The 8,951-nt window shown below is 48.3% G+C and overlaps 1 protein-coding gene across 1 annotated transcript in view; it reads right to left on the bottom strand.

The window, feature by feature from the left end:
• Window positions 1–7,013, bottom strand: part of pik3cb (phosphatidylinositol-4,5-bisphosphate 3-kinase, catalytic subunit beta) — an 82,110-nt gene extending 75,097 nt beyond the window's left edge. Inside the window, exon 1 of the mRNA XM_061217115.1 lies at window positions 6,697–7,013. The gene's annotated coding sequence lies outside the window, so the exon portion shown is untranslated. The remainder of the gene's footprint in view (window positions 1–6,696) is intronic.
• Window positions 7,014–8,951: the final 1,938 nt, after the last annotated feature.

Genomic DNA, 8,951 nt, shown 5'->3' on the forward strand with positions numbered 1-8,951 from the left:
CGGCTGTGCTGATCTTATTGTGGCTACACCGGGGATCGAACCACAGACCTTGTGGGTCCCAGTCATGCACCTTAACCACAATGCTACAGAGGCTACAGGCAGAGGCGGAGGCGGAGGCGGAGGCAGAGAGACAGGGACAGGGGACAGGGGACAGGGGACAGGGGACAGGGGACAGGGGACAGGGGACAGAGACAGAGACAGGGAACAGGGACGCAGAGAAAGGGACAGAAGCATCGGCCCAGTGTTGCGCGTGACTGGACCGCCCACAGGACCGGCTCCGCCCATCAGCGGCCCGCTGACTGAAAAGCAGCTCTGTTCTGCTCGTCGGAAGAGGAAATGACCAAAAGAAAAACAAGCTGTCAAAACAGCAACCATCTTGCGCAAGATGGTTGCTGTAATGCACTGCTTCCCTGTGTCCTGTATGTGACTGCTGCCCTGTGTCCTGTATGTGACTGCTGCCCTGTGTTCTGTACGGATCTCAGTAAAAATGCATGCAGGTGAAGCAGCGGAGAAGCTAGCGGACCAGATAGCCACGACAAACAACAAGTGCAAACACAAAAACAGGAAGTGCCTCCACTGCGACACCAGTGCAGGGTGTGCTAAAACTGGCTAATGGTCAGCGCTAACGCGGACTGGAGACAGATGACCGCACGTTGCAGAGGATTTGCTCCGGCCCTTTTAGAGACTCACTCGCACTTCAGACCAGAGTGAGAAAAGGCTCCTAGCACCCACAGAGCATCCTCAGAAAGGGTGGGGGGGGGGGGGGTTATCTGCAGCAAGCCACACAAAGCCTGCCTGGTCAAAAACGGCGTCCTCCCTAATACCCTGACAGCATGCAACGCGATTTGCTCTGCGTGCGGCTAAGCTTCCTCCACTAACGGTAGCCTGTCCCAGCATGCATCCCTCCAGCAGATCTGTGAGGCAACAGCACGAGGGCGGGTGGGTGGCAGAGACAGATAAATGTCCCTGTCATAGATGACGAGAAGGAGAGGCAAAAAGGAGGGGTACAGCACGGGCATTTGGCTGGGAGGGGAGCCCTGCGCAGGAACAGGGAACGCAATGCAGCAGTGATGACCTGTCGCAGGTGGGGGGGGGGGGCCGTCTCCTGCCCCCGGGCAACGTAACCATGGCGAAGCGAGAGTCACCTGTTCTCAGGTAACACAAAGCCACGGCGCCCCCCCGGGGGCACGACGGAGGGCGCTCTTTATCTCCCCGTCTTTCCCCGGAATCTCCTGCAGGCCTCGGCTCGTTCCAGCGCAGAGCCGGAGACATTCCTCCGCGCCCGCCTGGCTCCGAGCCTCCCGCCCCGCTTCCTGTTCCTGGAGCGAGCCCCCGCCCAACCCCGCGCCCTCCCTGCGAAATCACTCCCGAGAGACTTCTGCCATTTCACAGGGAGGATGTTACACAAGGAGGCAAACGCTGTTGATCAATGAGTGTGCGTGTGCGAGTGTGTGCGTGTGTGTGTGTGTGTGTGGGAGGGGTGAGGGGATGTTACTCCACCTACTACAGGAAGTGTGAGTGACAGAGATTTTGAAGCAATGCAGTGAGGTCAAGTGTTCCTCCTCTCCAGCAGGTGGAGAGCCTTTAGGGGTATTCATAGGTTCAGATCCAACATGAATGGCTCCAAGCCAGACCTCACTGAGCTGAGGGGAGGGGAGGGGAGAGGAGAGGAGAGGAGAGGCAGCACAGACAGAATGGATGGATACTTCAACCTCAATGCACACATCACAGAAGGGTTCCTTCGCAAGAAAAGAAACTGAAGTCTGCCCACCGTGGCCCCTACTGAGCATTATTTGTGAACCAGCCATTCGAAGCGCAAGTTCCAAGAACAGCTACGACTGGCACGAATCAAACAGTAATTATTAGCGGGCAGGGGGCGCGGGTGGGTGTGAGAGCACTAGCAGAGAGAACTCTGAGGGGAATATGAACGGAGAGATGGAGGCAGAGTGAGTCAGAACCGGGCCTACTGAACACTGGCTCAGAGATGCTACACTGGGCCTGCTGAACACTGGCTCAGAGACGCTACACAGGGCCTGCTGAACACTGGCTCAGAGACGCTACACTGGGCCTGCTGAACACTGGCTCAGAGACGCTACACTGGGCCTGCTGAACACTGGCTCAGAGACGCTACACTGGGCCTGCTGAACACTGGCTCAGAGACGCTACACTGGGCCTGCTGAACACTGGCTCAGAGACGCTACACTGGGCCTGCTGAACACTGGCTCAGAGACGCTACACTGGGCCTGCTGAACACTGGCTCAGAGACGCTACACTGGGCCTGCTGTCTCTCACACTCTCACATCTCTCACATCTCTCACATCTCTCACATCTCTCACATCTCTCACATCTCTCACATCTCTCACACCTCTCACACCTCTCACATCTCTCACATCTCTCACATCTCTCTGTATTTAGGGGGGGCTTCACAAGGTACATTTGTGCAACTATTTGAGCAGCCCTGGTCAAAACGCCTTTTACAATTAATATGAACAATGAATAGAAGCAAACTATAAACTTTGGCCTCTGACATTTACGGACGTTTCAATATTCCAGAAGATTAAAAAAAATATTCAAGTCTGGGGACTGTGGCGGCTATTCCAAAACCTTCATTCATCTTTCCTGGAGGTACTTCACGGTTGATTTCAAAGTAAGCTTGGATCATAGTCTTGCTGGTGTAACGAGGGAGAGATATTGAGATAAATACTGAGAGACATTGAGAGAGATATTGAGAAATATTCAGATTTGAACCTTATCCAGATCCAAATACTTGTTGGAGGAATGCGTTACCAGTCAGCTACCGACGAAATCGGCTTTAGCCAAGGGCAACAACGTTCTTTTGAATTTGAGGGTTACGTCATCGTTGTTGCGGTAACCTGCTTTGAGCCTTTGTTTTCTCTGCACTTCGCCGTGCTTACTAGCAAACTAGCTGAGCTATACTGGAGTATCCAAACTGACCCTTGAACATTAGCCTTTAGAATTTCTTGATATTTCATAGAATCCTTTCTTCCTTCCACTCACACAATATTTCCTGTGCCCCCAGCTGCCACACAACCCCAAAGCATAATGGATCCACCTCCCTGCTTAACAGTTGGCAAGGTGTTCTTCTCTCTTTGGTGGTGGCCAAAAAGCTCAATTTCGGTTTTGTCAGTGCAAGGCGCATTGTTCCAAAAGGCTTCAGGCTTCACAATGTTTTCTTCTGCATACTTCAGATGATTAATTTTGTGTGGTGGTTTTGATTTCTGGCAACTCAATACCATGTAGGTATTTGTTGTCTAAAGTATGTTGTATTGTTGTCCTGTGAACAGCTAGACCTGCATGTTTGCTACTATTTTTGATATACTTCTATACTATACTATACTATAGTATACTATACTATACTTCTGAGCATTTCTCACCTGGGACTGGGCCTTAAGTCATTTTCTTTTTAAAAGAAACAAATAATAACTTTGCAGACTTTTTTTGCAGAGGGCCCTTTTCCTTTTTTGTATAAACAGTGAGCGATGCCGCTTAAAAATTAGCAGAAAGGTCTCATGTTTAGCTTTAAACCTGGGGTGCCCAAATTTTTTTGCACCCCGCAAAAGGTCAAAGACATGGCAGTTATGTCTTCCCTGAAAATATAGTGTGACGGAACAACAGCGTCCTGTTTAAGACCACTTTTTAATAGGGGGACTGCCCGCTAATCTGTTTTTGTGTGAAGGGGGGGTGGGATTAGCTGCACAGGAGTGCACGGGGGCTCAGTGGCACAGAGCACAGACGCCTGCTCTTTTTCAGCCGGTTCACGTTGCCAACCCGCTACTCTGTAAACCGCTCAATTACGTTTGGCGAGCCCACCGCTCCGTAAAGGGCCGTGTGAATGCCGCTCTGCTGCGTTTAACGAGCCCCGCCGGCCGCAGGGCCCTGCAGAGGTGCTACAGAGGTGCACCCCACCGCACCCGGGCTCCTGAGCCCCCTGTACAGTCATACGCCACCACCTCAGGACACGCGGTGAAGCAGGGGGAGCCCAGGGCCCGTCTGGACCCGTCTGGACCCGTCTGGACCCGTCTGGACCCGTCTGCACCCAGCTCTCCCCACGGCACGACTTCCACTCCACCGTGGTCAAGTTGTGCACGATAAATATCTGGGACCATCTCTCCACCCCAGAGGCATCCGTTCAACATGGAATAGGGCGGAGCACAGAAAGTGTGTGTTTATGTGTGCTACAGTGAGTCACACTGTGCGTGTGTGTGTGTGTGTGTGTGTGTGTGTGTGTGTGCGTGCGTGCGAGAGAGCCAGTCTCAGAGTGCGTATGCGCGTCTGTGTGCGTAACACTAAAAATATTTTTCCTCATAAAAGCAGAAGCTTTCACATGACACGACAGAGGAACTCTGTGTGCACTCCGCGCCCTGGTCCTGGCTTCCCTACCCAGGGCCCAAGCCATGAGAGCGAGGCACATACACTCCCCCCCCCTCCCTCCCGTCCCCTGACCCGGTTACCCTCCGTGCCCTGTCTTCTGACCGGTGACATCACGCCAGCTATTTCAGTGCCGCCGGCCAATGCGCCGCCCCGCTCATGCCCTGTCACATGCTCCTGGGCCGCAGCCAGGCACCGATTCACAAAAACCAGCGCTCCGGCTCCTCCCCCTCCCCCCTGTTTTTCTGTACCTCAGCACTGCTCCTCGTCCGCAGTGCCAGCTGCACAGCGTTCCCTGTTCTGCTCCGTAACGCGCACAGCAAGGGCCCGCAAGCGGCCGTCTGAGGGGGGGGGGAGGCAGCCAGGCCTGCTAAATCACCCTCAAGTTTTGTCTTTTTCAAATGAGCTTCATCCAATGGAAAGATAGGGAATGTAATACTGGTACAGTACATGACATTACATTACATTGCATTACATTACATTACATGTCATTTGGCAGACGCTTTTATCCAAAGCGACTTACAGTTGATTAGACTAAGCTAATACTGTAATACTGGATTCTGTAACTTAAATTAGCTTGACTGTGAGGACATTAAAAATGAAATATTTTTGTCGGCCTCAAAATTTTATCATTTTTTAAACAGGTGATACCAATGCAAAAGTATGGAACACATAAAAGGCTAGTTTGCCCATCAATGCACCACCACCACACACACCACAGGCAGCAGACTCAAACGCTGTTATGGTAAACACAAAGATGAGTCGAACGCCACAGCCTGCCCGTGTTTGAATGTTTTCTAAGGGCTGCTGGGCCGCATTATAACCTGCCGCGGTGCTATTTTCTCATCAGGAATGCTCACTCCGCGGCCCAGGCTTCGTAGAAGCAGCCAAGGGGAGGAGGGGCGTCACTGTGCTGGAACATGTAGGGGAGAGAGTCTGACGCGAAATAAAAAGTGAAATGGTACCAGCCGCACTGAGCATGTGCGCGAGCTACAGGCTGCTTCAGTTCTGAATGTGCAAAGCCAAAGGCTCAGTCTGGAACATCTCAGTAGGTGACATGGGAACAAAGACGTTTCAAACGTTGAATGGTCAAGACGGCACCGATCCATTTAACAATTCACAACATTATCTGCGCCTCACAAATTGACAGAACGGAACGCAGCCAAACAGCATGCACAGCACTAAAGGTAATCGACAGCGACTGATATCCTATCTTTCTCCCGTTACTATCAAGTCTCAAGAGCTGGGAATCTCTGGACAGCATGCATGCTACCTGTCTGTTAAACAGGAATGCTGCGTGGATACACACCAATAAATGCCGGCTTTCGGCGTCAAACGCAGGGAAACCGACTAGTTGGTTAACAAAGTTCGACTTTCACAGTATGCACATCACCCTCTAGCTTACCCCACCACCACCACTCCCTGTCCCCACACAAACAGCATCGGTCTTCATCCAATGTGACGTCTGAGCTGAGCTAAATATAAACCAATCAAGGGAAACGTCAATACATTCTACCACATTTTATCACCGATCCAAATAATTGTTTACAGCAAATTCTAATGTTCTCAACACTATTCCCCATTGCAACGGATCAGCGGAATAGCAGTGGGAATCAATAATTACATGACAACACTGGTCGCCCGTACAAAACAAACAAACAAACAAACAAACAAAATAAAACTACACTATTAACGCCCTTGCATGCGTTCATGATTATTATTACTTACCTATTATTATTATTATTATTATTATTATTATTATTATGACAAACAGTTCAGGCTTCCGGCTTCACATGAAAACGGTCAAGAAAGAGAAGGAACACTGGAACCTCAACTCCCAACAGAAGGTTAAATGAATGACTGAAATGCCTGCGCTACTTTGTGAGGTTGTGTGGCTAACTTGACGAATGACTTAATGCGAGTCTTCTCAAAACACCCATAGTCATCCCCATACGTTCACCGAGCCTTGTTTTCAAGTACCGGACCTCAAAACACCGAGCCATTACAATGCAGCAACCTGATTACCTAAAACAAGATACAAGGCTTAAATCCACACACTCCTGAGGCCGTGGACCTCTACGGACGTTTCGACAAACAACCTAGCTAGTTGCGTAGCTTGACAATAACTGTTGTACCGCAAGGGTGACAGCTCGATTCCTTAAAGAAAAACAAACGATATACATGTACCGAAACAACAGGAGAACGACGCCGTCACTGTAATAACGTCACTATTATTAAACAAATAGCATTGGCGACAATAAAACAACAGAGCAGTCAAACGTGTAACAGTGCCCAGGCAGTACGTACCTCTGTATGCAGCCCTGTCGGCGTTTTATGCGATCGCTCAACTGTTCTAAAGAAAGTTTTTAATTTCTCAGATTTCAATCCACCTGGCAGCTAGTTTTTGGAATTCTCTGGCCATGCGAAGACGAGTACTGCCAGCCCGGCGTCTTCACGGGGCGTCTAACACTTGAGAAAATGCGGAGCAGGTGGGTTAGAGTGCGTATCTTCCTGTTTTTCAGAAGGTGAAACACGCACAGCTCAGCTGCGGATTTTTTTTTCTCTTTTTTTTTCCCTCTCTCTCTCACTCGCTCGCTCCCCGATTTCCCCTCCCTTCCTCAGTCTCGCAGCAGTGCGCAGCCGGCGACTTCCCATATGCACACCCCCAACTTTCTGAATAATGTGTGCCGTGATTTCACCCGGAAATACAAAGTCTTAAAACCTTCATTGGAGAAAGAAAGAATGAACAAAATAGCCAAATTACAGGAAATTCAGAGTAAGCTTGTTTATGATGCGACACAGTGTCCATCGGAATTGCTTAATTTTGAAGTTCTGGTAGCTATTACGCCACACATTTGCTCTCTATGGAAGTTCATTTAGATAATTATTGATAGTTCGTCACTTAGTGCACATCTATGATGGCTGTGTTTAGGCTATGGTCTACACTTTGTTTAGGGCGAGCGTACTACACAGTTATTTAGATTTTATAGCCTCGCCAATTTCGAATACCGTGTAACCTACTGTGAATGGCTGTAGGCTACACGTTAGTCGCAACTCGTGTGTAGCTTATCGAAGAGCTAAGTTTATTAAATAGTCAAGCACATCCAATGTAAAATAGGTGCGGCATAACGCTGATTTTATTGTGCGTATTTCTGTACAGTGATAACTGGCAATCCTGTTATTCTTTTCTGCGCTTCAGAAAATACGCCACCTGACGCATACCTGAGCACGCCCACTGCAGTACCTATCAGAAATTTAGATTCTTTGTGACCTTGCAACAAAATGGCCGAATGTTTCTCTGTACCCTCCTTTAAAAAAAATATAAGAAATCGCCAACCAGGAAAACCAATGTTTTAAAATAAATGAATTAATATATGAATAAATAAATAAGTAGTTGTAAGTAAATAAATAAATAACAGTTGCAAGAAGGAATTATGCAATTCAATGATAATTTGCGATCTTTGTCGGCATCTGGTGGTTGTGAGAGAACAGTGCCGGAACAGACTGGCTTTTTTTCATTTGTAACGCGACTCGTGTTAAATGGAAGCAATTTTGTGTTTACTCCTCCAATTGTTTGTATGTATAAAAAATAGCATTGTAGAAAATAAGCACATTTTAAATGGTTGGTATTTATATAGCGCCTTTATCCAAAGCGCTGTACAATTGATGCTTCTCATTCACCCATTCATATACACACACACACACCGACGGCGATTGGCTGCCATGCAAGGCACCGACCAGCTCGTCAGGACCATTTGGGGGTTAGGAGTCTTGCTCAGGGACACTTCGACACAGCCCGGCCGGGGGATCAAACCGGCAACCCTCCGACTGCTAGACGACTGCTCTTACTGCCTGAGCCATGTCGCCCCGTAGCCATGTAAGTTTGTAATGCACTTAGTAAATAGTACTACTAACAAGGCACTGGATTAGGCCTACTAATTCCACATTTTATGTGTGGAAATTTTAAATCCGTTTTCAAATGTAGGATTGTCGATTGTTACTACATACCTACATACATATATATTTTAATCGATCGTTCAGGGTCTGGGTCCTATGATTATATGAATATGATTAAGACAGTTTACGAGAAGGGTTAGACGCCCAATTCCCTGCAACAGATCCAGATCGGCACACATTTAGCAGGAGAGATCGAGGTTGGTTGGCACACGGGTCGGTTGGCATGCAGCTATTTTCTGGTCCTTTGAAGGTCATAGACACACAAATGTAACATCAAAATGTTTGTTTTCTTGTACTGCACTCATCTGTTATGATACAAAATCTGAAAAATCACACTAAATGTAGCATAAAACGGTGTTCCATAGAGATATCAGAAATGCCTTGCTTCTAGTTATTATACAGCTACATTTTGATATAAGATTTGAAAGTCTGTGATGAGTGATGCTAGCTGGTTTGTATCTTATTATCACAGAGGTGGGTTCCAGCGGGAGTAGGGTTGGTTGGCACACTGATCGTTTGATAATTCATGCAGTATTCATGTGTTAAACATAATTATATAAAAATCCATATGCATGTGGGTGTGTGTGTGAAAGGGTTACTGAACC

The sequence above is a fragment of the Conger conger genome, chromosome 13 (assembly GCF_963514075.1).
Source record: "Conger conger chromosome 13, fConCon1.1, whole genome shotgun sequence".
In the NCBI taxonomy this organism is placed as follows: domain Eukaryota; kingdom Metazoa; phylum Chordata; class Actinopteri; order Anguilliformes; family Congridae; genus Conger; species Conger conger.